General features: G+C 41.7%; 1 pseudogene; it reads right to left on the bottom strand.

The window, feature by feature from the left end:
- Window positions 1–17,769: 17,769 nt before the first annotated feature.
- Window positions 17,770–22,318, bottom strand: LOC118622321 (annotated as a pseudogene).
- Window positions 22,319–27,437: the final 5,119 nt, after the last annotated feature.

The following is a 27,437-nucleotide window of genomic DNA, read 5'->3' as shown; positions in this document are numbered from 1 at the left end:
TATTGGCACAATCTCGAATTTCCAGCCTCCAGTACTATGAGAAATAATTTATATTGTTTATAAGCCACCAGTTTATGGCATTTTTTTTTTTTTTATCCTCACCTGAGGACATTTTTCCATTTTTTGTTCAGGTAGAGTGGGAGGGAGAGAGAGGAACAGGGAGAGAGAGAGAGAGAAACATCGATGTGAAAGGAACACATCGAGTGGCTGCCACCCGCACAACCGACCAGGGCCGGGGACAAACTGCAACCGAGGTACATGCCCTTAGCGGGAACCGAACCTGGGTCTCTCAGGACCGCAGGCCAAAGCTCTAACCGCTGAACCAAACCGGCCAGGGCCAGTTTATGGCATTTTTGTTACAGCAGCCCAAACAGACTAAGACAGGTGTTGGCAGGGTTGTTTCTTCTGACGCCTTTCTCCTTGGCTTGCAGATAGCCGTCTTCTCCCCTCTGGGTTTCCACACTGCTTCCTTCTGTGTCCTAACTCCTCTTCTTATATGGACGCCAGTCATGTTGTGCTAGGGCCCACCCTAATGACCTCCTTAATCCTCAATTACCCTTTTAAAGAGTCTATCACTAAATGCAGTCACATTTAGAGGTACTAGGGGTTAGGTCTTCAACATATGAGTTTTTGGGGAGGTGGGGGAACACAATTCAGTCCATAACATTCCTTACTTCTTTTCTTCATTGTATGTGGGGGCAAACTGAGTCTTGGAAACGTTTAAGAATTGATGTTGAACAGCTTTTAAGCCCAGGCCAAAGCTCATGCTCCCACTGGACCATCATGCCTGTCCTCAAAGCCCCTGTCTTTTAAGAGCTCACAGTCTAATGGACACATTGAGAAATGCAATCGTGTGTACAGTGCTGAAAGGGGTAATGCCTTCTTGCCCAGGACTAGGACGATGCAGTGGCCACTCTGCCTCAGAAGGCCACATGTCCAAAGTCCTATACGTCACAGTCACGGGGTTCCCTTGCTCCACAGAAAGGCAGTATGTAGTGATGGAAAGACAACTGAATATCCATGTCCTGGGTCAAAACATGTCTGTGATTGCACTATCTAGACATGGGCTCTTCAAGGTGAGAAGAGGTTGACTCAAGAAGAGGGACAAGCAGCCCACTGTCACCAGCTGGAATGGGGGCCTTCATACCCAGGCTTGCTGACCGGTCCCTGATTCCACAGGAAGCCTGATTTCAGGAACTCGTTCTTGGCTTTCGCTTTCCTTGGGGTAATGAGCATCACATCGCCCTCGTTAACGCTAACCAGTGAGGCCAACTGCAGCTCAGCTGTGGATCACCCCTCACTAGTGGGCTCACAGGGAGAACAATGCATTCGTTTGCGGCTTTAAAGTTCAGGGAGGATCTGTCGTCTTTGCGTTGAGTGTCAAAGGGGTTTCAGGCTTCCTGTGACCGGCAGAAGAGAGGAGAGGAGAAAAACGAGTTCACACCCGAAGGCTCTCCGGGGAAACATGCGGCCACCCTTTTCTCTCTGAGCTCTTCTGAATTTCAACAGGAGTAAACTTCATTCTAGTTAAAGAGGCCTTTCATTTGAACAATTGCACGCTGCCAATGAGTGGGGGTTCCCCTGCAGGGCAGTTACACTACACATCCCTGGCTATCAGCGGAGCAAGGGAGTCTGCCCTCTACGTGTGGACTTGTGCATTTGTGCATTTGTGCCTCGATGCAGCAGTTGTTCTTGCCTTCCTTCCTCTGGTGGTATTTTCATGGCTAGAACTGGTCTTGTGCTTTTGGGAAGATTCATTTAGACCCCTTGGAAGGCAAGGAGCAGAACAACATGCTTACTGCCAAGCCTTTGGTCAAGCTGTCCTTCTACTCATGGATGACCAGGTGGGAGGGCTGGCAGGGGTCGCAATTATTAGAAAACTTACCCTGAAGCACTGAACATAACCCACTGATATCAACAGTCCTCTGCATTTCTCAAAGGACAGGCCCTTGATGGTATAAGCAGAGCTGAAGAGAGCCCCTGAGGCAGAGACCTATTCAGGTGACATTTCAACCACCAATAGTTTACCTACTGGCAACCTTCAGAGGGAGGCACAGGGACCTCTGCTGACAGTGACCCTTTTGCTCACAGGGCCTCTGTTTCCCTGTGCTTCTCCGAGGAGACTGTGATGTTATTCATGAGTCGGGTATCGTGTCATGGTGCCTGCTTTCACACACCATCTCTGCCAAGTTCCAAGGTGACAGCGATTTTTGCAAGAACATTGCCTTGAGTGTCTCACAATTTCTATCTAGTTGGATGTGATGGCACCTGCTTGTAACTCAGGGATGCATTTTTAAAAGAATTAAATTTAGAGAAAACAGAAAGACCCTTTGAAGTCATTTAAACTAACCCCACACTTTTCCTTCCATCTACTTTATGGCGTCACCATCCAAATCCCCATCCAAAGTGAGGTGTTCCTTTTTTTTTCTTTCCAGATTTGTTGGAAAGGAACCTCAATATCCATAGATGAGAGATTTTGCGCTATGGAAAAGAGAAGAAAAATACTGTGAAGACACATGAGAAAGAACTTCTAAAAACTTAGGAGGAGAAAAGGCAGGTCTGTAATCAAGCTCCTGCAGCTGGCACAGGATTTTCCTGGGCGGCACCAACCTGTTGTCCCTAATTCAATCTAGAGATTATTTATCCTGTGGGGAAACCCTAAAAACTGAGGCTGTTGTGGTTGCATTACTCCAGGAAGGAGATTTTGTTTTTCCAAATTTTATCTCTTCTGATAAAAGAGCAGGATTAAAAACCCCTCTCCTTTGCCTCCATCCACCTCACCAAAGATCAGGCTACCCAAGAAGCATTTTATGTTTCAAAAACTGTTAACTACGAATCTTCCTTCCTCAAGCTATTGAGACACTGGCCAGAGGGTCTTGCCTATTCTTTACGTTCCCGAAAGAGGCTCAATTAGGAAGTCAAGAGACTGGCGTTGGCACCAACTATCATGAAGGTATTAACTCTGTTTTTAAGGATTTTCTCAATCCCCAAATTCCATTAACTTCCTTCTCCGACTAGTGCAATCCAGCCCCTCTTTTTGGCTTAATTCTAATTCCCCTCCTTCCATGAACTTGTCCAGGGGTGCACCCCCCCCAATGCCCCTTTGTTTTGTTTATTCCTTCTCTTCTATGTGTCCTGTCTTTCCCCATTATTTATGAACATGTGTGCACATCTGTCCTGCTGAATGACAAGCCCATTGGTCACCGACCATGTCTGTGAGTGAAGGACTTCTTGACTGACCCTGTGAGCATGTGGGTCTTTGGCTGCCAGGCTAATGCAGCTCTTCATCATCAGTCTTGATTCAGTCTCTCCACCAAACAATAGCAACATGGCTCTCCACTGCAGCATCACCACATTGGTTCTCACTAATAAAAACTAGTTGGAAAGGACTTTGTAAGCAATCGGTGACTCAGGATAATGAGTGTCGTGGACTGGTTGTGCCAGTTAAGGGCCACAACCAAATTTGAAGGGGGAAGGAAATTACAGAGAACGTTGTAAAACAGCCCAAGCATAGGAATGAGACGGGAATACGTGGTAACTCAGAGGCCGATACAAGGATAATTGGGACTTCTCTGTGCTCTCACTTATCTCTCCTGATGAAGATGAAATGTGGGGGCCCTACCTATAAAGGGTTCCTGATTAATAGCCTGGGGTGACTTCTGAAAAAATAAGACGTTTACATTATCTTTGGAACAGCTGCCTTCTCGTGTGTCTTAAGGGCCACACGGACCTCTCTTGCGTGACCTTTCAGAGAACGTGGGACCCGCTGCCCTCAGGGCTGGGTGGTTGTCCAGCACATCGACCTCCATGCTGTGACTCTAGAAGGACGCGACATTGTTCTATAGAAAATGATTACAGTATTCAGCTTAGGTGTGATTGCTTTTCTTTTTGCAAAAGGAAGCAGTTGGGCTGAGAAACCCTTTCAAACAGGGGCTGGCAAACTTTCTCTGTGAGTGTCTAGATAGTAAATAACTTAGGCATCTCGGTCTCTGTCTTAACTATTCAACTCTGCTGGGGCAGCGCAAACGCAACGACGGGTTATATGGAAACAGATGAGTGGCAACACTGGCAACTGAATTTCATAAAATTTCCACAGGTCATAACATAGTCTTCTTTTGATTTGTTTAGAAACCATTTTAAAATAGAAAAACCATTCTATGCTTGTTGGTCATACAAACAGTGAGGCAGCTGACCAGGTTGAGCCCATGGGCCAGAGTTGGCCGACCCCTGCTATAGAAGAAAACTGTTTACTGTGGAAATCTGTCCTCCAAGCGCTGGGTGCCTATGCCAGCACTCACCCTGACAGCCGAATTAGGGCATCTCTTCAAATCAGTGAAACTAAATGAATGAGGGCAGGTCCCTCTCACCATCTAGATGCAGTGCGTGTACACGGTGTTATTTCAGGTACCAGATTCCGGCACGGGAAACACTGTCGTGCCATTAATAATCTGTGAGGAACACTTTGAAGCTTGACTTGTTGAGGGCACGTTGCAAATGGGCTCTAATGGCTTTTATTTCTCATTCTTGTCACCTCCGATCTAATCGGCTGTTCTGTCATTTTTAATTTCGATTTGGCAGGGTTCTTCGACTTCCCTGGCCCTTCGGATAAAGGCTCAGCAGAGCACCAAGCACCAAGGCTCTTAGGACTTGAAGGCAGATCAGGGAGATGAGAGCTGAGCAGATCATCACCTTCAATGTTGGCTGATCGGGAAAACTAGGAAGGAACCTAAATCCTCGAAGGACCCCATCCCCACCCTCCACCTCTCTTCTGGGTTCACTCATGTCCTGAAATTGCCTTCTCTGAGAGAAAACCTTTCACTCCTCTATTAGGAACGAGATTCAAAATTCTTATCATTCTGTGTTGTCTAGAAAGAAGGTAAAAGTCTGAAAGAGTGGCCTCTCAAACGTGTGGCTATTTCTTATACAGAGCGACTGAGCTCCGGTCCAGCTCCCCACACAGGGACGTCACGCCCCTCTGGTCCGAGCAACCGAAGGGCCAGCTGTGACTCTGACTCTGCCTTCCTTGGTGGGCAGTAAGGAATTGCAAATAATAAAAAAAGGACCCAGTCAATAAAATAAACTTATTAAATACATAATACTTAAAATAAATTACACTAATAAGAGCTACATATTTTATAGTGTTTGCATGATGCTGAGCATCTTACCTATATTAGCACATTTAATGTTTACTATAACTCAGGAATATTATTGTTTTCATCTTGTAAGTTGGTAAAAGAGGTTCAGAAGGCAACTCGTTCATCACAGTTCAAGGCTGGTAAGCAGTTTGCAAATGAACTCTGTCTTGCTCCTATAATCTTAGCCACCCATTAGGTGGCTGTGCGTCTTTGCCAAATTATTTCCCTTTCTGAGCCTCAGCCCCTCCCCTCAGCTCTGCAACAAAGCTTAAGACTATAAAATCTCCAAGCTCACTTTGCTATCAAAATTTTGATTCTACATTTTTCACCTCTCCTGTTTCAGGAGGAGAAAAACATAAACACAAAAGTTCCATGGTAACTTAGTTTAAAAAAACAAAACAAAAACTAAATTTCCAGGGAACATTTTTGAGTCAGTACTTATTTAGTACAATCTCCTCTACCTCCTTTAGATAAACCTATGATACTATCAAGAAATAATAAATTATTAGTACTCACATTCTGCTAGACTTGGTAAAGAAACAGGGGAATTGCTCTGATCTTTGCTTTCAAAAACTTTGAAAACTATCTTGAAGGCAGATATCAATCAGGGCAGACCTTTCAGTCAAACATTCAAGATTCTGAATTATTTAAAAACACATTCTGCTTTTAACACCATATTTATGAAGGCAGGAAAATAGTTGCTAGCAAGATTTTTCAGCAACGCTTGGAGCTCTGGGCACTTTGAAGTGTAGCGGGGACTTGTTTGATTCATGGTTGAAATGATTATTTCTGTTTAATTCTAAAAACTAGAGTAGTCAGTTAACTAAAGCTCCCATGCCTGGAGTGTTCCAATGTTGCCAGACAGAGGAAAGGCTAAAACCCAAAGCCCATCCCTGAACACTCCCTGAATAAAAGATTGAAGCAATTTCTTTCCAGCCAATTAAACCTGGAAATCCAGGATCTATCCCAGCAGGGACATGGAGGATATGAGGAAGGCGAATCTCTAAAGCAAACCCCGTGATGCTAGCCAATCAGCTCCCAGGGAGGGTCCACCACCAATCTTCCCATAGGATACAAGCTATGGCATTAAAATCAGAGTCCAAAGGTTCAGGCAGAAGGTAGATTTCTTTTCCTGTCTTATAGGTTCTACAAGTGACCTGCTCCTAACTTCATTTATAGGCCTCATTTTGGTCTTTCAAATATTGATCTTAAAAATATTCTTTGGAAGAAAGCCACTTGGTACCTTTAAGGTGGGGTTCACAAATGATGCATGCCCAGATGCCTTTGCTGCAGGACGGAAATATAGACTTTTTCCCTTTCCTGGTTTCCCTCCACCTAAGTGTCTCTTTATTCATTACTTTAATTACCTAATCGTAAATTTCTTTAGGGGGTTACTTAGAAAGAAAATTAGCATCAAAGCTTGGCAGTAAATTCAGGGGCTTTTAGAGACAGTCCAAGCTGTTTCACCTGTGATTAATTAGATGAATTTTTTTTTTCCCTTTAAGTGCCAGAAGGCTGTTGAGGTCTTTAAGCAGTTACATGACTGCTGGCAGTGCTGCGATTATGATTGATGCATGCGTCTGGGTCTGAGGCTGCAGACTGGCTTTCGTTGTGTGTGCGTGTGTGTGCGTGTGTGTGTGAGAGAGAGAAACAGACAGAGAGAGAGACAGAGAGAGAGGGACTTGGGAAGCACACACTTGGGAAAACATCAAGGATTTCAAAAACACAATGAGGTGCTTCTTTAATATTCTTGCAAGTGCAAGTCTAGGAGCTCCAGGCCAGGATCTCCTATCAAAATATCTTGGCAATTTCAGAGACGTTGGTTTAGCAGCCTCTTCTTCACTGTCAGTCACTGTGGTCCTCTGCGGAGTCTCTGCCTAAGCTCTCTCCGTGGCACGCATGAAGGAAGGTGCATTCCAACAGCCCTTCGCCATATGTAAAGCAGAGCCTTCGCACCTGTTTCACCCTTCTGCCCCGGTGAAAATCAGGACGAAGAGAATGCAGCCTCTTTAGGTGACTCACTGGGTGTAAAATTATCCCAACACTGGCATGCAGTCAACATTCTTGGTATATTTGGAAGAAAGTTAGTACTTCCAGTCACAATAAATATGTGGTGATTGTTTTATTGGGAATGCCAGGTTGTCATTGTTTCTTTATATTTTTTTTAATGGAGGGTCATAAATGATTCATTTAAAATGCTATTATAACTAGTATACTTGTAGAAATAATTCTTTTTTATCTTAAAATAGTATAATCCCATATTTATTTTTAATTGAATTTATTGAGGTGACATTGATTAATAAAATTAGACAGGCTTCAGGTGTACAATTGCACACACATCATCTGTATATTGTATTGTGTGTTTACCACCCCAAGTCAAGTCTTCTTCCATCACCATTTATGTCTCCTTCTTCTACCTCCCCCACCCCCACTTCCCTCAGGCAATCACCATGATCACTGTTTCTTCATTCTCCATGAAAATGTTTCTTTATTCTCCTTCAAATCATTTGACTCAGTCAAGGTGGCAGAAAGTTCAAAGGTTTTCCCAACTTTTGCTGGAATCTGTACAAACTTAGACACTGCTAAGCCCCTAGAACTGAGATGATTATCTTTGAACAGATATTGCTCCATGTGTCCACAATGTCCATGACCACATTTAAACAGCAAATTAAATATCTGGTACTAATGCTCTCTAAGGACTAACAGAAATGTTAGTCACATCAGTTGGTTACTGAGATTTCTGCATAGAGAAGGAGTTGGCCAACTCTCTCTGCAAAGAGTCAGAGGGTAGTAATTTAGGTTTGCAGGCCACAGGTCTCCACTGCAAGTACTCAACCCTGCTGTCTAGTGTGAAAGCAGAATAATCAAGAGCCAAACGAATGGACATGCTGTGTTCTCACAAAACGTGTTTGCTGAACTCTGGCCTAGAGGGCTGCTTCTCAGGCTTTAATGGGCAAGTGGAATGCCTGGGGTTCTTGTCCAAATGCTAATTCGGACGCCGTGAGTCAGAGGTAGGCCTGACATCTGCATTCCCAACACCCTACCTTGAGCAACAACCCTTCAGTATCTCCTTGAAATATGTCCTTCCTTTCTATGTCCAGGGTATTCCAAAAACACCGAGTCTCAGCAGAGACAGGCTCTTGGTTCATTAGAAATCTTGCTGTAGGACTGGTATTAGGTGTATATCTTTTAAACTATAATCTTCAAAGATTCTTCCAGCGCTCCACCCCTTGGAAGAGCCCAGATTTCCCTCTCCTGAACATTACCTGCCTTTTGTCACCTTTAAGATTGGTTGTTTAAGATCTCGCGTACCTAAACAGACAGATGGCTCCGGCTGTGGTGCAGCTGCACACACAGCTCATTGCAGTCACTCATAACAGGTCTGCTGCCTAACTGCCAGCACCTTCCTGGTCCCCGTGGGGGGGGCTCTAATGGCCAAGCAAAGGGCCCTCTGGCCCCTGCCTAATTGGCTGCAATGCAAGAGCTAATGTAAGTTGAGAGACCAATTAACTGGGCTTGTTTCAACCAAAGCTGCATCTGAACATCAATTATGCTAAACACCACTCTGTATTAAGACGTTTCCCTGCCACTATCATTTGCTATGGGACACCTCAGAGCAGGGCAGGGAGGAAATGCTTGTCATTGCTTGCCTGAAAGGTTTCTCTCTGTCTATCAGTACAGAGGGCTGGGAACTGGGAGCACAGTTTTAGAACTAGAGAAACGACAATGCAGGGACTCATCTGACATTAGCTGGTTACCTTCTCTGGACCTCGGTCTCCAGACCATGAGGTTTACAGAAGGATGTTGTGCATTACTTGCGGATTCCACAAAGAAATGGAAAATATTAGGCACTGAGATGATCAAAGGATACTTTCCTTAAAACCAGGGTGGGGGAGAGGGTGGGATTAATAACTGGAAGCTGTTGGGAGGAGAAAGATAGTTGCATTTTCTTATACAAGTTTTGCTAGTTTTGAATTCCATTTCTCCATCATCTCATCACAAGCCTCTTCCTTGGAATCACTTCTTAATTTTTACGTCAACACTTTGGTCTTGAAGTGGCCTAATTCATTTTATTTTATTCTGATTCTGCAGCTCCTATGTACTGAAAATGTTGAGTAATCCAACCAAATTTAAGACACAGTAGAGTTTACAGTTTTGTTGGGAAGATTGGGTGAATACAGACACCTACTCATTTACCCGATCATCCTTCCAGTCAACAAATAACTGTTAATCACCCATTCTACTTGAGGCCCTCTTAGGCTAGAAGCACTATTCCTACCTTATGTGGGTTTACTGCTAGATGAAAAGACAGGTAATCAAATGAGCAATAGTAATGCAGTATGAGATATGCTATTATGTCTGTTTGTGATAGTACAGATGCTAAGGGGGAGGGGCATAAAGTATACAAAAAATATAACAATAAAATTATGTCTGTGTATAAAAGTATTAACATGTAACATTGACTTATAATGGAGTGTTATGCCCTCTTCCATCCCCCATGGTTCGTATTTCAAACTTCTGCCACTCTCCTTAAAGTTTTTGGAACTTCAAGAAAAAAGATCTGAGAACACAAGGCTTAAGCTTCCTCAATTTCCAGCAATTAAAAATCTACTTATGTTTGCAATTAGTCTTACCCCCATCCTTCGTATCTTGCAGGAGAAACTGTTATTTCTGTTCATAAGGTCATTCCCTTCATTTGTGCTCTTGACTGACCCTCCTGTCTCATCTAAGACTTTATTGCATCTGTAATTCCCTTTCTTCTTCCTAAATCGGCAGCTTCATCTTGATTGGTCCCTTCTGCATAGAATAAAATTTGATCAAGTCTGCTGTCCATTTAAAAAATAAAGTCCTCCCTTGACCCTACATCTCCTCGTGCCTTTTCTTACCTCCCAAGCTTTGATTTTGTGTTTCTTCACTTGTTTTTGTTGTTTCCACCTTCTTCTCACTGTTCTTCAAACACCTGCAGTCTGGCTCCTTCTTTTCCTCAACTCCCCAAATCTGATCTGGCAAAGGCCCTAACAATCTTCAGCTACACCTAATGCATTTGTTTGATTTTCTCTTTCTTGGTCTTGACCCAATATTTTACATTAATGGCTATCCAATTCTCTAACTCTTCTGTCTCTTTGATTCTCTCATACTTCTCCACTACTTAACTGACCAATCCATCCCCAGTCCTCTGTTCACTCTTATTTATCTGCATGTGCCTTAAATGTTGTGTTTTCTATTCCTGTTTCTTACCTAGTCCACTTCTTACTTTATAGCATCTTCTTATCACCTGCTGTCACTTACTGCCATCTGCTGACTTTCAAAATGAATTCTAGTCAACTCTGCTCCTGAGACCTTCAGCCATACTATCTACCTGCTTCTCAGGCATCTCAGCTTGCTCTAAATATAAATTGTAAAATGTCTACCCAAATCTGCTAATCCTTCTGTCTTGATGAATGGCAATGTCTTATGAAACTTGAATGTTATCATCTAGCCTTTTCTTTATCTTACCCTGACACACAATCAATCAATAAGTCCTGTGATCTCTATTTCTCTAAAATGTATCATATATTTTTTCTCTTCTCCATTCCCACTGCTCTTGCCTTAGCTCAGACCCCATAATCTTTTATTTGGACAAGGGCAATTAGACTACCATCTTATTTCTTTGCCTCTGATATTATCTCTGATTTTATACCCTTTCAGTCTATCCAACACATTGTGGCCAGGCTTACCTTTCTAAAATACAAATCTGATTGAAAACAAAAGCACACATAAAATCTTCTGTGGCTGGCTATGGCCTGCAGTGGTTGTCAAACCACAGAGAAGAGGTATAGCTAAGCCATCTAAGCAGCCACCAGGAGAGAGGATAATTAAGGACTTTGAGTTCCAGATTCCCTCTTATTCCCCCTGCACCTCATCCAGTGTTGTCCTGGTAAATATTTAATAACAAGTTCTCAAAAATGAAAACAAAAACAAACAAACAAAAAACCCCAAACACATTATTTGTAGAGTTTGCTGGTTTCCATGATACAAATATTCCCACCATAGCCAATTTCAAACTAGTAACATCACTGGAGTTTGGAAGAAATGTTCATATTTGACTCTCGCAAGACCACAGCTCTTGTTCTCTTTCTTTATACTGGATATCTCTGTGGTGGGGGGCAGGAAAAATAATGTTTCCTTGGTCACCTCTGGTCCATTGTGGGGAAGGCTTCAGACAATCCTGACCTGGAATCAACAGAGCCCTAAATGAGATTGAGCCTTGCTAAAGGCTGTGCTGGACTTCAGGGAGAGGCAACGGCAAGCATAAACTGGATACAAATTCATGAGTTGCCCCGATCTGTAAACAAGGTGAGGTGGAGCCAATGCTGATAGCAGACCTGGGGGCTGTGGTGCAAATGTCCCCTTTCCCATTCAGAGGCCAGGAAGGCTCCTGGGTGACCCACCATGACACTGATACCCTGAAGCTGGCCTGCCTGGGTGTCATGCTCTTGGATGGCACTACCTCTGTTCCCCAAAGCAACACACACTTTTTCTTAACCGTGACCAAATGGATTAATCCTTTCTGCACAAGAATATATGTCATTGTCAACATCAAAAAACTTTCCTGCTAGGCTCTGGCAGCACCTGCCTTATTGATCGGGTGTCTTCTGAATAACTTGCTCACACAAAGCATTTAAACCTGTCTGACTTCAAAAGTATGGTAAGCCAAGCCACGTCGAGCAGTACAGCACACACCTAATATGATTATTTCTCCTCTTCCTGGTGATAATAGAATTATGCAAACACGGCCTTGACCCAGTAAGAATTTTCTCTGTAGAACTGAATCCCTGCTCTTCCCCCTCAGCCCCACTCCTCTGGCTTTCCAGTATCCTTCAGCCCTGCCACACTCCTGTGTGTACCATCTTGCAATTCCAAGAGTTTCTTACCTGTAAAGTGCTGCAAACTAATGAAAAAATGTGGCCAGATTTATTGAGTCGGTAAATGACTAAGAATAAAGCATCCGTCTATTAATTTATTCTGAAATGTTTATTGATGATCTCCACTGTGACTGCTGTCAGCTCAGGTAGCAACATGTAATTCAATGAGTGAGACATTGCAACTGTCTCAGGATTCACTCATTTCTCATTGTCCTCAAGTTGTCTGGATCCTGGGAAGAGGTAGGCCCTGCCACCGACTCTAGTAATAGTAATCGGTGATAGTTGGTGGACAGAGACAAAAATGGAGCCCTTGGCGAGAAAGTTCAGAACAAAACAACTTTCTAAACCAACTAGCTCCAGGCATGAGGCCTGTACTTAACCTGTGTGCACAGACTCAGAACTTGCCTACTCTTGTAAGCACCGTATAAGGGAGGCATTATTTAAAGATTTTTTATATACATTTTTTTCTTTATTGATTTTAGAGAGAGAGGAAGGGAGAGGGAGAGAGAGATAGAAACATCGATGAGAGAAACCACCAACTGACTGCCTCTTGCATGCCCCCACTGGGGATTTGGCCCACAACCTGGGCTTGTGTCCTGACCGGGAATCGAACTGGCGACCTTTTGGTGCATGAGTTGACGCTCAACTGCTGAGCCACACCAGCCAGGCAAGGGAGGCATTATTAATTGCCATTCTTGGGTCAGAAAATGATACTCAGAAAAGTTACACCACTTCCCCAAATTCATGTACAACAATCCAGCAGGGCCAGAACTAGAGCCTGGGCCTCTCTGCCTTTGAAACCAGCTTCTTTTCTTCATTCTGCATTCCACACATGACTGGTGCTCAGATTTCCCTTACTCCAATAGGAAGACAATGTTTGGTTAATGAGGGTTAATTAGGCTACACCAAATAGCCTAATTGGTGTAAAGGTTATTAAAAGGCAAGAATACAATGAGAATGCAGTGAGAAGCGTGTTTGGGAAATGTTGGAGTGACTTAAGAAAGTGGTAGGTTCTATTAAGTGTAAAACTTTTAATAATCTACTTTAAACACATGGATTATGAAAGAACACACTTTCTGAAGAATATTTTCAAAAGAACAGTTCTTCCCAGATTTCTTAGAGTGCTAACTCCTCAGCAGCAGACTAGGAAGGTTTCCTCTGAGTCTCAGATCAGAACCCCATGTGTAAAAATGCCCAAACACAGAGTAGCTTTGATAGCAGTAAAATAATGAGCTGCCATTATTCTGAACTGCTTTTGTTCATGTCTTTAGTGTCATGATACTTCAGGACGCATGTTCTGATGAATTATAAATTTATTTGTGAATTAAGTAAGATTTTGTAAAACCATAAAAAGCATTCCTTTGGTATAAAATCTCATGTTTATTATTAATTCATTCATCTAGTATCTATTCACAGAATATAATATGTGTGAAGCACTATTCTAAGTATAAAGAATACAGTTGTGAATGGGTCAATGAATCTTTTAAAAAAATCTCAAAACCAATTTACTTCTTATTTAAAATAAAATATCTTAGGAGGCCGTTAAAAGAGTTTAGTTTTACAGTGATGAACTAGAGTGACCTAGGTGGTAACATAGAGGGTCAATTCACAGCTGGAACCAAGACATGTATTAGAGGAGGAAGTAACCGAACTTGCCGATGGTTTGGATAGAACTCCAGGGAAGGAGGGGATAGGACCTTCCTCCTTTGGCCTGAACAACTGGGCACATGTGGGTGGAGTTTACTGAGACATAGTATAATGGAAGAGGCGGGGATTGAAGCCAAAAGAATGATGCAATCAATAATCTGTCTTGGCCATATTAAATTTCACATACTATCAGAAATCTTGGTATTGAAATCAATAAATATATGAAACTCACAGGAGATATAAGGCTGAAGATATGAATTTTAAAGTTGTCAACATATATAAAATATCTGAAGTTATGGACTTGAACGAAATCACCAAGGAAGATAATAAACATAGAGAAGATGAGGCACTTTAGGTCTGAGCTATGAAATATTTCAATTCTAAAGGGTCGATTATAGGATCTCTTCAATACCCCTGGGAAGGAGTGACAGTGGAAAAGGAAGAAAACCAGGAGTGATGTTCTCATGAAAGTGAAGTAAAGAAGGGGTTTTCAGAAGAAGACATAATAACCTACATAAAATGCTGAGAGGTCATGTAAAATAAGAACAGAAAGTGAGCCCCTCCACTGAATTATGTGCAGGTCACTGGTGACCTTGACAAGAACTGTTCCTATTGTGTATCTAATAGAAAGAGCAACTGGAATGAGTTGAAGAAAGAATAGGGGATGAGAAAATAAGTCAAGTAACTAACAACCACTTTGATTGGGGAAAAAAAAAAAAAACCTAAGGACTCTCAAAATAATCTCAGTCCCATGACCAAATAAATATCATATGTTCCATCTGGAAAGAAGTAGGACTTCTGAAAAAGTCTCTCCAGAGATTGATATGTGGCCAGTATACATAGACATGACAATACTGGTTGATACAGTATTAAAATACTTCCATGGTAGTTGGTAAATTGTCACTGGCTTAAGTAACTCTAGGTCCCTTTCACCCGACCAAGCGACCCAGCCTTCTAGCCCTGTTCAGAATTCAACAATGATGTCACCACTAACGATATCAGGGAGGGGTTGCTGATCAAGGGCTCTGCTCCCTCTATACGGACAGAATCCCATCTAATTTTTGGTGTCTGCAATCTAGATGTATTTCAGATAGCACTGCTGCTTAGGTCTATGATTTTAAATGTGTGTGGAAGCCAACTCAGTACCAATAATTTTGTAGAGAGACAAGTCCAGTTTTGTGTGTGTTAATGTGTGGGTGTCTGTTGAAGAAGAGTTCTAAGTCAAATCCCAAACTACACAGGTTCCATAAGAGTCAGAGTTTCTTCTTCTGTCTCTGATCAAGACTCTGGTTTCCTCAGCAAAAGCCCAGGGCTTTTGAGCATGTGTTTTCTGGCTTTACTATCAAAGTAAAACTTATTTTGAGGCTATTCTAGGAGCCAAAACAACAGAAACTCAGGCAGCTGAGACTGTAGCTGTCTGCTTTGTATTTTATGAGAATAAAGGTGACTTTCAGGCACCCCAAAGCAAGTACTGCCATCTTTCAAGTATCTGTGTATTTTATTCCCATTTGTCAGGTGGAAGCAGATTTTAATCATTGCTTTGTGCACCACTGTGCTGGTTAGATTTCGTATCCCATCATCTGACACTGAATCAGCTCGTTTGTAAGCTCTTTACTTATAGCAGATTCAAGCACCAAAACACAGGTAAAATCCATGGGTAAAATCAATTGACCACTCAGGAGAATTGTTGAACTATTAAGGTGATTGGCCTTTGCTGTTCAAAATAATAGAACAGTTCCTGCTGGGATGGAAGACAGCCAGACGCGAGTTTAGCCTTTTCCTGGTTGCAAAGGCTCCGGTTTGCTCCTCCAATTCCAGTCCTACTCAGGTCACTGTGGAGAGCCCCACAACCTGGGAGTCCCTGAGATCTACATGATAGGAACAGGAAGTCTAATTTGGTTGGTTCTGTAATAGATTATCTTAAGTCACCTTTTAAGAAAAGTAAAAGAAAAGGTACAAGAATATGAGAATTATATGCACACAGATCTCTAGAAGCAAATAAATGATTTTATAGTATAGATGGCATGTGCTTCCTTTCCATGACAGCATCTAATCTGATTTGCTAAGCCAGTATGCCACTATCTCTGCCAAAGAAGGCCTCCATAAGAATGCCAGTGTACATGCCAAGAGTTCTTTTTCCTTCCTAATTCCCTCAAACTGTCACTCCTCAAAATGCCAGATGGTTTTGAAATTCAAGAATAATTGAGTTCACTGGCATCTAGCTCCACCATCTCTGTGTCATACTTCCATTGACCCCAGCAGAGCTTTGCTTTTGGCCAGAGTTGATCAAAGTTAGTCATGAAAACATCCCATTTGCTTTCTAGCCAAAATAAGCTAGAACTTTTGCTTTTGCCATTATAGTTGACAGGTGTGCTGGGAGAGCCCTTTCACTGAAGAAAAAAATCCACCCTGCATAGGAAATGTGTTTTGAGGTATTGCTGGCTACACAAAATGTAGAGGAATTCCCTGTGGGCTACACCTCAGAACAGAGAAACAAACACACAAAAATCCATATCCTATGGCCAGAGTTGCAGCTGGTTGCTATGCCCCAGGAGTGGACAGCTTTCAGGGATGCAGTTGACCTGGGGGCTGATGACTACTATAAAATCATTATTAGGAGGCATTTATAAATAATTCCACAGACCACTATCAACAATATGCCTGAAATAAAATATCAGCAAGCCAAGAGAATGCAGGTAATGATAAAAGTCAGCAGAAACAAAACACACACAAAAAAATTTAGATTTCTAAGAAAAAAAATATTGACATTGTCAGGCATTTTATGTATAAAATATTAGTAAAAATGAAAGGATACAATCACAAATATGCCCATTCAAAAAAATGCCCACTCTCACTACTTCTATTCAACACAGTACTGGAAGTTGTAGCCAGAGCAGTTAGGCAAGTATAAGAAAGAAAAGGCATTCAAATTAGAAAAAAAGAATAAAGTTATCTTTGTTTGCATATGACATGATCTTATATGTAGAAAAACTTGTTAGAACTAATAGATGGAATAGATGGAATCAGTAAAGTTGCAGGATATAAAATCAACATTGCCTTTCTATATACTAACAATGAATAGTTTTAAAAAAATTAAGAAAACAGTCTCATTTACAATAGCATTAAAAACAATAAATTACTCAGGAATAAATCTAACCAAAGAAGCAAAAGACTTGAAGGCTGAAAATTATAAAACAGTGTCAATGGTTGAAAGCTTTTTCTCCAAGATCAGGAATAAGACAAGGGTGCCCACTCTTTGCTCTTATTTAACATGGTACTAGAAGTTCAAACCAGAGATATCAGGCAAGTAAAAGATGTAAAAGGCATCCACATGAGGGGGAAAAACAAGTATAATTGTTTGTGTATGCAGATGGCATGATCCTAAAAATAGAAATCCCTAAAGATTCCACTAAAAAATGCTAAGAACCAATAAACAGCCCTGGCCAGTGTTGTTCAGTGGTTAGAGCATCAGTCTGCACCCCAAAGGGTCTTGGGCTGGATTCCCAGTCAGGTTCTTCCCGGGTTCCAGTTAAGGCATGTGTGGAAGGCGACCAATCCATGAGTTTCTCTCACATCAATGTTTCTCCCCCGCCCCACACACACCCTCTCTCCCTTTCACTCTCTCGAAAAATCAATGGAAAAAAACATCCTCAGGTGAGGATTAACAAAATAAAAAGAACTAATTTAAAAAATTTAGTAAATATATCCATCTTGTCATCCAATTTTTTTTCCCTAATTTTCCTTTCTCTGCAGGAATTTAGACCCTTTCATTAAGCATCAGGATTTCAGAAGTCTTTACACCATGCAGAAGTGAGTGAGGACCAAGACTTGAGTGAAGATAAGGCCCCTGTCCCTTCCACACACCTCTTAACCATGGTGACACACAATCAACCAGGAGGCGTCCGACACCAGCATCCTGCCTCACAAAGGATGCTGACAGTAAACATGAGAAAGCCCGAAGAATCACAGCCCGCGGATTGTTAGTCAAGAAGCTGTGTGCTCGGGCGTCTCACAAACAACATGGTTGGCCCCTCTAGAGACAGGCACTAGGAACTGAGACATCTAATGTGAGCCCTTGAGAGTCACTTCTGCTCTAATATATTTCTGAAGGTGGAGATGAGTGCAGAAAAATGCCCACAAAGCTGGTAACTGTCAGGTTGCTTGAGAAGTTTTGCCATTGTCAGACTCAGAACGATTTGCTTGCAGACGGGTACATCGTTTGGGTTTGCCTGCATCAGACCCTGTACCAGTTTCAATGAGGGTCTGCTTCATGTCTCGCCTGGTGTCCCCTGGCATGGCCTGCAGCATGTTTATGCGGTCATCCCTGATGTCTGGGCATTTTCTGACCACACTCAAGACTTCCAGGTAGAGCAGAGAAGGGTCCATTATCTTATAACTTCTGCCATGGTGACCATTGTGTCACCATGTCTGTCCATATCTTTGCCAAGTCCAGAAGCCAGCGTCTGGAACAGGAAGGAGGGGCTCAGCCTCCCTGACCAGCCTCCCAGCACCCTCCTGTGTTCCTGTAGACTCCAGAGCAAGATATGCTTCTGTGTGGGGCCCGCGGGCACTCCACCACCACTCGACATCAGCCTCTTTTCAGATGGCCTTTTGATTTTGGCAAAATCATTGAAATATTCTTTCATGGTGACACAGATAATGTCTATAGCATTTGAGCTTAATAGCCACTTCTTTGGCACCAGCTGCTTGAAATGTTACCCCAGAACCAAGGAGACCTCTTTCAGCAGGCTTCAGCCCTTCTTCGCAAAGGTGTCTCCAATCCCATCCATGCCCAGTTGGCTCAGAGACACTCCCTCTTTCGTTTCATTTTTTAAGTACTTTTTTAGACTGACTGTGGATTCTGGCAGTTGTTAATTGCTGTTATATCCTCCCAGTTTCTCAGGTCTTCTTTAGACGACTGAGCTTCATCTTTGTATCTGTTAACTAAAGACACCAACTAGTACCTTTGTTTTCAAATCTTCACATATCTGAGCAGCAACTCGAAGAATATGTTCAAACATCTGGAGAACGATGACAGGAATTGTTGAGTAATTGTACCCACTTTGGTCACCTTCAGGCTCAGTTTCTTGTTTTTTTTTTTTTTTTTAATCCTCACCCGAGGACATTTTCCCATATTTTTGTTCAGATGGAGTGGGAGGGAGAGAGAGAGAGAAACATAGACATGAAAGGGACACGCCAAGTGGTTGCCACCCGCACGACCCAACCAGGGCTGGGACAAACTGCAACCGAGGTACGTGCCCCTAGCAGGAACCAAACCCAGGTCTCTCTGGACCGCAAGATGACGCTCTAACCACTGAGCCACACTGGCCAGGGCCAGGCTCAGTTTCTTTTATCCAGTCTTTCTTGTCTGTTTCCAGCACTGTCCAGAGCCAGGCAGTGATGGCTGAAGCGAGATTTGACGTGTACACCATGTTTGGAGAAAGTAAAACTTCCCGGGCCAGCTCCACATCCCCATCATCTCTGTGCTTGGGTAGGTGTTTAAGACCCACAACGACAGGCTCATGGTCTCATTTGCTTCTAGGTCTTTCAACTCAAGCTCCTGTATCTATGTACTTAGGGCCTTGTAGTATATGTTCAGGGGGTTTCTGAAAACCTCATAGGGAGGAAAACACTTAACCACTAGGTTTTTGGCAAAGTGAGGTCATCCAGGATGTACTTACTTGTGATTTCCAGGTGGCAGACAAACCACATCCTGTCAGACTCCCTGGTGTCTGCCTGCATGCCCTCAATTCTAGTCATGTTCTGTCCAAAATGGCAAATATTCACTCCTTCCAATTCTTGGAACTCCTGGAAGGAACAATGCTAGTTTGCCTTTTGGGGTCAGTTATGTACCTGTCAATTTTTCCCCCCTTTCGATGATCCTGACAACCGAGACCAGCAAAGTGGAGTCATAGGGGATGGCGAGCAGGGACCTCTGCAGCACCATCCACAGCTGCTTGGCCGGCTCATCTGAAAGTCCCTCCGTGCTTCTGAACAGCCATGGATGAGACTCAAGTTGTGCATGTTCCCAGTTTCCATGCAGTGCTGCCTATACGTTAGCCCATTTCGGGAGCACTCCAGGTCCATCAGTTTCGGGTGAGCCTGCAGGAGAGCCCCTTGTTTAATGAGCTCCTGGATCTCCTCACAGTCTGGGGCACTGAGATATTCTTTGGGGGCTCCACATTTTTGGCAAGCTGGCTGAGCTGCACAACACAAGGCATCCTTTGTGTGCCTGAGCCTCTCGATGGTGTTGGTGCTCTGACTCCAGTCTTTGCTGATGTCAGTGGAAGTCTTTCACATTACTCAGTGCATTGCGGGGCTTGCTCAGGCCCATGCATGCTCCACACAGCTGGACAGGGACCTCCAATCTGGCCTCTCTTCTGTGATACTGCTCCACTTTGGCTAGCTGGTTCAGGCGCTGAAGCATCCCGGCAACCCTTTGGACCACGGTCTCAACGGCCTCCTGGTCTATTTCCTTCACAGTTAAAAAGCAGGCAGAATCCCCCCACCTGTCATACTAGGGTTATCCCTCCACACTGACCCTCCAAACCTGCCTGGAAGTATCTCCAATTTCTTGGACATATTAATAATCACAGTTACTTTTTTTTTTTTTTAACTACACACTCTGTGTTTATTTTTCTTTCTTTACTGATTTTAAAGAGAGAGAAAGGGAGAGGGGGAGAGATAGAAACATCAATGAAAGAGAACATCAACTGGCCCCTCCTGCATGCCCCACACTGGGGATCCAGCCCACAACCTGGGCATGTGCCCTGACCGGGAATCGAATCGGTGACCTCTTGGTGCATGGGTCGATGCTCAACCACTGAGCCACACCAGCGGGGGCAATAATCACAGTTACTTTAAAGTCTTTATGTTATTATATCTAGATATTTGTGGGTTGTCTCCATTTTCTATTTCTTTTTCCTTAGTTTTTGTCATTTGAATCTCTATACTGTCATTCGTGGTAATTATTTACTTATTTCTTAAAGAAAAAAAATGAAGTAAAGGAGCCTATCAACATTGCCCTATCTCAGAAACTTGAAGAAAACAAGGCTTGCTGGCCTATCGGAAGGCTAATTTAGGTTGCTCGAGAAAAGCATAACTTAAGGCAGAGATAAAATCGACTCCAACCATTTTATTGAATGCTGAACACTGTGTAGAAAAAGTGTAGAAACTTTGAATAACACTAACTTCCAGCAGAGAGAATTACTTTTATGGTTGTAAGTATTATAATAGAGATTGATCATCTTGATTCAATCAGAAAATGGGAGGTATCAAAGCTGATTCCAGGCTTTGTGAGAACTGTCCTAGTTTAGTTTGAAGGAACCCTAGAGCAGGACCTTTCAAGATCTGCTGAAAGCAAGGCTTGTTCACCTGCGCCTACCCCTTTGCCAGGCCCCGGATGCCGACGTCCACCTCTCTAACCCTTGGAAGCTGGCAAAACCTCTGCTTAGCTTTCTAGCTTCAAAGCTGATCCTTTCTTTTTAGCTTCTCAGCCTCTCATGCTGAAAGAATTAGGAATAAACAGTTCCTCAGGGTGAAAAGCAGCCCAGAAAGTCATGCTCACAGTTTTCCAATTCTCTTTCCTCCCAAACCAAGACCCCTCAATTCCAAACTGCCTTGATAACCTTCAACTCCACCCCCCCCCCCAATCCCAGCCCATGACTGCCGAAAGCTCTTATCCTTAAAATTCAACAGTGACCTCTTGTCTAGCACCACTTGCTGCAGTAGTTGGCAAATGCCTCGAGGGGAAAACTGGAATGGTGAGCTCACCTCTGTGTTTCCCTTTCCCCTTGGGTCTTAGTCTTTCAACCGTGTTGTTCTAAAATTTTTATCCAGTTAAAAAATTTTTTTTCTTGGCTTGAGGGTTGGTCTGCTGCAACTACTCCATCATCACTCTAAACAAAAATCGAAAAACATAATATTTTTATATAAACATCAGAATTTTTAATTTCCCTGAAAAGGTTTTTTTTTTTTTTTTTTAAATGGGCCCCCATTCCTGAGCGAAAATAATAGCTAGAGGAAAGTAGCCCCTGGCCTTTTAATTTAGGTGTTCTTCAGATATCTGGATCACTCAGGGATCCCTGAGACTAAAGACAAAGGGTCCCTAATCAAGCTTTGAGTACTGCTGAAACCTAACTGTGCTCATCAAAGCAGAGCTGCAAGTAACCCGAGCATTCAGAGTCAGAAAAGTAAAAGGAAGAGGAGAAGAGAGCGAGTTCATGGAAGTCAGAGGAACACCATGTTTCAGGACAGAGAGCAACTGTACTGAATCCTGCTGAGGCATCAAGTCAGCCTGGGAGTAAATGTTCTACTCCGCTGAGTGGCTTCAACGTCTTCGTGACCTGAGAGAGAGTATTTTTAGCAGAATAATGGGGATTCAGCCAGGCTGGGATGGCTTAAGTAGTGAATCAGAGATGTTGAAATAAAGGAGTGAATGTAGACAACCAGGTAAAAAGTCCATGTGACAGGGAGGCCCGAGAAGAGATGGCGTCAGGGGAAAGGGGGGTTGAGTGAGGAATGTGAGGAGCCTCCTTCTTCTCAGCGCCTTTGCTGGCCTTTCCCCGCTTACCCGCCAGATGAAATGCTGCAGATATTTTCCTGAAGACAACAAAGAGTGAAAGACGGCATTTCCCTATCTCGGGAAAGAATGCAGTAAGTCTTGCTGGGCTATCTGGAGGCTAATTTGAGTTGCTGGAGGAAAGAGTGAATGAAGGCAGAGAAAGGGCTGACTACAACCATTCACCGAGCTGAGGAGTCACTGCGTGTCTGAAATCCTCCAACAGTTGGAGACGGCAGCACAAATCCTGCCTTATGTCTCCTCGTCAAAAACAAGAGAAGGGCTGGGAAGTACCTCCCTAGCTGCAGGGATCTGTTAATTGGCTCCCCGGTAAAACTGCAGAAGCAGCCTCTCTGATGATGATTGTAAATGACAGAGACGGTCAGAGTTACCTTGTGACGTCCCCAGGGGCTTGCAGTTAGTTTAGTCTGCATTTAGCATCAGCTGCCCAGGTTCCTTTCTTCTCAGCTGGACTCATTCTGTATTCTTTCAAACCCAATTAATGTTAGGGCCGTTTTCCCCTCTCCGCCTCCTATCCCTAGCATCCCTCATCCCTCTCCCTGCCTCCTCCCATCTCACTCTGCCGCACTCCCTGAGCAGCCAATCCAGATCCGAAGTCAGATGGTTTTAGTGGCTGGGCTGTTGTTTTCTTGGCCAGGAAGAATCAACTCCTGGCTTTGAGCTGTAAGTTATTGTTCCTCCAGGAAACTATGCACCTTCACTGAACTCCAACTCCCTTAACTCCTTTACAGTTCGAAGGTACTTAGCCGGAGGATTTTATAGTTAATTAGAGGTGTTCGGAATGTACTGTAGGTCTTAAATAGAAGTTAACATGCCAAATAGTTAAATGTCGGAGGAGGCAGTTTTCATTGAAACCAAACCTCCACATCTTTTCATTTTCCAGAAGCCACTATGTCTGTGTGTATATTTATATACGTATGCATGTATGTATGCTATATATGTAAATGTGTAATACAGTGGTTATACATTACATATTTTGTGTCTTCCTGAACAATCTATCTAATAGAGAGCATTTTTGCTATTTCTTAAAATAACAAATAACTTAGCAATTGAGTAACGCTGACTCTGGATTTGTGTTCTGGTTTCCTGTTCCAGACGAGTACACTGGGAAATTACCAAGGCTGATGTGAAATCTCCGCAGACTTATGTTAGTTGACTTTATTACTGCAGCTTCTTTAATTTGCTAAATTGAACAATTACCTCATTGATTTTTAATGAATTTTATCTATTTCCACATATGCATATAAGGTTACAGATTCATTTCTTTGTTCTGATTTATATGTCTAGCTCATTTATTTTTATTGTGGTCAAAACATAACATAAAGTTTATCATCTTAACCATTTTTGAGTGTACAGCTGTGTTAACTATATGCACACGGTTGTACAACAGATCTCACAACTCTAGAATTTTTTCATCTTGCAACATTGTAACTCTGTATCCATTGAAGAGCTCTCTTCCCTGCCCCTGGCGATTGCCATTGTCCTTCATGTTCATAAGAGTTTGACTACTGTAGATACCTCAGATAGGTGGAATCTTCAGTAATTGTCTTTTTGTGCCTGGCTTGTTTCAGTTAGCACAGTGATTTTCAACTGGTGAGCCCCAAGAATTTTTAAAGTGTGCAACACCTGACTATTTAGTCAGGGGCACTGATGTCTTCTCCCTTACATTGTTAAATTAAAAAAATAATAAAAAAAAGACAACAGCCAACACAACAATAGCCATCTAATGTAAATGAATCAAAATTATACCTATTTTTTTGTCAAATCAACAAAAAATATATTTTTTGGTGTGCTGCAGAATTTTAGTAATTACTTTATGAATGCCATGAGATGAAAAAGGTTGACAGTTGCTGAGTTAGCATATTAAAGTTCATCCATGTTGTAGCATATAAAAGATTTCCTTCTATGTTAAGGCTGAATAATATTTCATTGCATGCATGTATATATTTTGATTTTGATTGGCATGTTCTTGTTGATTGGTGATACTGTCTTTTCTTATGCTTCTTAGCCATTTGCAAATGTGTCTATTCAAGTCCTTTTCTTATGTTCTAATTGGATTGATTGTTTGAGTTTCCTTGTTGTTGTGTTGTAGAAGTTCCTTATATTCCTTATATATTTTCTGCCATTTGGTCAGTTGCCTATTCACTGTTGTTTCCTTTGCTGTGACATTTTTTAGTAAGATGTAGTCCCACTTATATATTTTTGCTTTTGTTGCTTGTGATTTTGGTGTCATATCCAAGAAATCACTGCCAAATCCAATGTCATGAAGTTTTTCCCTACTTTTTTTCTAGGAGTTTTATAGTTTCAAGACTTACATTGAGGTCTTTAGTTTTTGTATATGATATAAGGTAAAGGTCCCATTTCATTCTTTGCATGTGTATATCCAGCGTTTTTACCACCATTTGTTGAAGTATGCCACAGATTTTAATTATAGTCTTTTCAATATTGTTTAGATCTCAGAAGTTTGTAATATCAATTATGAAGTTTTAAATTTGACGCATGGTTGATTAAGGGTTTTGTTGTTGTTGTTTTGTTTGTTTCTAAATATGTTGGTAAATTTTATTTGTTGCAGTCTGGGTATTTGTGAGGTGTATTGCAATGTGGTTGGTAGAGTATGATTGGTTCATAGAGAATGACCTTGCTGATGACGTCATGGAAAATGTGTGCTGATAAAAATGTCCATTTGCTGCTTGTTAGATTAGTTATCTGTCATCTATCTATTTATCTACCTCATCTCTATTAGATCTAGCTAGTTAAAACTATGCAGTTCAGTCCGACTGGTGTGGCTCAGTGGTTGAGCGTTGACCCCATGCACCGAGAGGTCGCCAGTTCGATTTCTAGTCAGGACACATGCCCAGGTTGTGGGCCAAATCTCCAGTGGGGAGCATGCAGGAGGTGGCCAATCAATATTCTCTTTCATCGATGTTTCTATGTCTCTCTCCCTCTCACTTCCTCTCTCTCTAAAATCTATAAAGAAAAAATTAAAAAAACAAAAACAACTATGAGTTCATACTAGTTGACATAAGAATCAACTTTTTCTGTTTGATCTTCAGTTTCTGAGAAAAGTATGTTAAAATTCTTCCCTATAATTGTATATTTCTCAAAAATTTTTTTTGTAATTTTGTCAGTTTTAGCTTTATACATTTTAAGGCCTTGTAATATGCATAACATTTCAGAACTTTTATATTGTTTGCTAGCTGAAGATTAGTGTTATGGTTATAAAACAAAATTATTTTCCTCAGTAATGATTTCTACTCCAAGGTATACATTATATGATACTAATAGTGCCACTACTTTTGGTCTATATTTTTCTAGCATATCTCTTTTAATTTCTTTCAGTTTTATATCTTCTGAATTATTATTGTTTGTGATGTAAACTGCACTTTTTATTTTTTATTTTTTTTATTAATTATTTTTTGTTACAAATGTTTCTCCTTTCTCCCCCCGACTGATTCCACCCTCCCCCTCCCTCCCTGCCCTGTCCCCAGCTTTGTTGTCCATGTCCATTGTTCATGCATACATGCATATAAGTTCTGTGGTTTATCTCTCCTCCACCACCCCCTCTTCTGGGGATTGTCAGTTTGTACCCTACTTCCATGTCTCTGGGACTACCCCATTCCTCAGACTGTTATGTTCATTATATTCCACAAATAAGTGAGATCATATGATACTTTCTTTCTCTGTTTGGCTTGTTTCACTTAGGATGATACTTTTCAGGTCCCTCTATGTTGTCTCAAAGGATAAGAGATCTTTCTTTCTTACAGCTGTGTAGTACTCCATTGTGTATATGTACCACAACTTTCTTATCCATTTGTCTACTGATGGACACTTGGGCTGTTTCCAGATCTTAGCTATTGTAAATGGTGCTGCTGCAAACATGGGGGTACATATATTCTTTCTGATTGGTGTTTCAGGCTTCTTAGGGTATATTCCTAGAAGTGGGATCACTGGGTCAAATGGAAGTTCAATTTTTAATTTTTTGAGGTAACACCATATTGTTTTCCATAGTGGCTGCACCAGTCTGCATTCCCACCAGCCGTGTACTAGAGTCCTCTTTTCTCCACACCCTCGCCAACACTTGTTGTTTGATGATTTGTTGATGGCAGCCATCCTGACAGGTGTGAGGTGATACCTCATTGTTGTTTTAATTTGCATCTTTCTGATGATTAGTGATGTTGAGCATTTCTTCATATGTCTCTTAACCATTTGTATGTCCTGTTTGGAGAGGTGTCTATTCAGCTCCTCTGCCCATTTTTTAATTGGGTTCTTTGTCTTCCTTTTGTTGAGTTGTATGAGCATTCTATATATATTGGAAATTAACCTCTTATCTGATATATCATTGGCAATTATGGTCTCGCATACAGTGGGTAGCCTTTCCGTTTTGATGATTGTATCTTTCACTTTTGAGTTTTATGTAGTCCCATGTGCTCATTTTCTCCTTTGTTTCTATTGCCTTAGGTGATGTACCAGTGAAAATTCCGCTGCGTATGATGTCTGAAATTTTGTTGCCTACAGTTTCTTCTAGGATTTTTATGGATTCATGAGTCACATTTAGGTCTTTTATCCATTTGAGTTTATTCTTGTGTAGGGTGTAAGTGGATGGTCTAGTTTCATTTTTCTGCATGTAGCTGTCCAATTTTCCCAACACCATTTATTAAAGAGGCTGTCCTTACTCCACTGTATGCTCTTGCCACCTTTGTGCACAACTGTTTTTTAAATCTATTCTGAAAATCTTTATCCTTTATATAACAAGATTGATCTATTTACACTTATTTAATATCTTATATACCTATACTTATTACTACCATTTGCTTTTTTTTTTTTTTTTTCTATATGCAATTCTCTTAATTTTCTTTTCTAAAAAAAGAAAATGCTGGCTTTTCATAAATTAACATTTTTTAATTTCATTTTTTGTCCCTTTACTACTTAGTCTTTCACCTGATTTAAAAGTCATGTATTCTTCCTTTTATCTTTAGACTTTATTCTTCAAAATTTTTTACATGCTACAGTTACTATCTCTGCTTTCTTCCTGAAGAAAGCTATGATCTTATAATAATTTTACTTACACCTCTCTCACTATATTTTCTACTGGTTAGTTCCAACTTGTTCTTAACCCTTCTAAAATTATTACTATAACTATTGCTATTGCAAGTGATATCTATAGTTACT

The sequence above is a fragment of the Molossus molossus genome, unplaced genomic scaffold, assembly GCF_014108415.1.
Source record: "Molossus molossus isolate mMolMol1 unplaced genomic scaffold, mMolMol1.p scaffold_m16_p_9, whole genome shotgun sequence".
NCBI lineage: Eukaryota > Metazoa > Chordata > Mammalia > Chiroptera > Molossidae > Molossus > Molossus molossus.
The sequence above is the reverse complement of the archived record's forward strand: the minus strand, read 5'-3'. Positions and strand labels throughout refer to the sequence as shown.